This window comes from Pseudorasbora parva, chromosome 12, assembly GCF_024679245.1.
Source record: "Pseudorasbora parva isolate DD20220531a chromosome 12, ASM2467924v1, whole genome shotgun sequence".
Taxonomy (NCBI): domain Eukaryota; kingdom Metazoa; phylum Chordata; class Actinopteri; order Cypriniformes; family Gobionidae; genus Pseudorasbora; species Pseudorasbora parva.
The window spans coordinates 46491206-46492473 of NC_090183.1; the positions used below are offsets into that span (position 1 = coordinate 46491206).

General features: G+C 49.8%; 1 protein-coding gene across 1 annotated transcript in view; it reads left to right on the forward strand.

The window, feature by feature from the left end:
• Positions 1-969: 969 nt before the first annotated feature.
• Positions 970-1268, forward strand: part of LOC137093389 (voltage-dependent T-type calcium channel subunit alpha-1I-like) — a 100816-nt gene continuing 100517 nt past the window's right edge. Inside the window, 1 exon segment of the mRNA XM_067458201.1 lies at positions 970-1268. This exon segment is cut by the window's right edge and continues 80 nt beyond it. The gene's annotated coding sequence lies outside the window, so the exon portion shown is untranslated.

Consider the following 1268-nt stretch of genomic DNA (forward strand, 5'->3'; position numbering starts at 1 on the left):
TTTTCGAGAGTGTGTTTGTGGAGAGAGTTAGTGTGTTTTTCGAGTGTGTGTGTGTGTGTGGAGAGAGTGAGTGTGTTTTCGAGAGAGTGTGTGTGTGTGGAGAGAGTGAGTGTATTTTTGAGAGAGTGTGTGTGTGTGTGTGTTGAGAGAGTGAGTGTGTTGAGTGTATGTGTGTGTGTTGAGAGAGTATGTTGAGAGTGTCTCTGTGTGTGTGTTTTCAATAGTGAGTGTGTGTGTGTGTGTGTGTTTTCGAGAGTGAGTGTGTTGAGAGTTTGTGTGTGTGTTCAGAGAGTATGTTGCGTGTGTGTGTGTGTGTTTAATATTGAGTGTGCTTTCATGAGTGTGTGTGTGTGTTTAATAATGAGTGTGTTTTCAAGTGTGTGTGTGTGTGTGTGTGTGTGTGTGTGTGTTTTCGAGAGTGAGTGTGTAGAGAGAGAGAGAGAGAGAGAGAGAGAGAGTGTGTGTGTGTATAAGTGCTGTCGTGTGTGTGTGTGTGTGTGTGTGTGTGTGAGTGGTGTCTAGTGTGTGTGTGTGTGTGTGTGAGTGTATAGTCTAGAGTGTGTGTGTGTGTGAGAGAGTGTTGTATAGAGCATTTGTGTGTGTGAGTGTGTAGTCTTGAGTGTGTGTGTGTGTGTGTGTGTGAGTGAGTGAGAGAGAGTGTTGTATAGAGCATTTGTGTGGGTGAGTGTGTAGTCTTGAGTGGGAGTGTGTGTGTGAGTGTGTTGAGAGTGTGTGTGAGTGTTGTCAAGAGTGTGAGTGAGTGTGGAGAGAGAGAGAGAGAGAGAGAGAGATTGTGTGTGTGTGTGTGTGTGTGTGTGTGTGTGTGTGTGTGTATGTGTATAAGTGTTGTCTACTGTGTGTGAGTGTTGTCGAGAGAGTGTGTGTGAGTGTCTAGTCTATGGTGTGTGTGTGTGTGTGTTGTGTCTTTAAGTCACAGCTAATGATTGCGGTCCAGAGGAACACCGGGAGGAAAGCAGACGCGTCAGTGCGGTCTTGAGCTCCGGGATCCGCGCCGCTGTCTCGCGCTCACCGAATCACCGGGAACGCGCGTGCCCGCGTGAGCTCACCTGAGGCGGTGGTGCGCGCGCTCAGGTGATGCAACAGCCTCCGGAACCCACGCGAGACCCCCGTGATTGCTGCGAGCAAAGCATTCCCGAATCCAGAGCTTCGTACTCGGGATGAGGATGAGGAGCGCGCGAGGGAACGGAACGCGGTGTGGATGTGAGCGTTAATTCCGGAGCAATCTCGCGCGTTTGACCGGCCCCGGA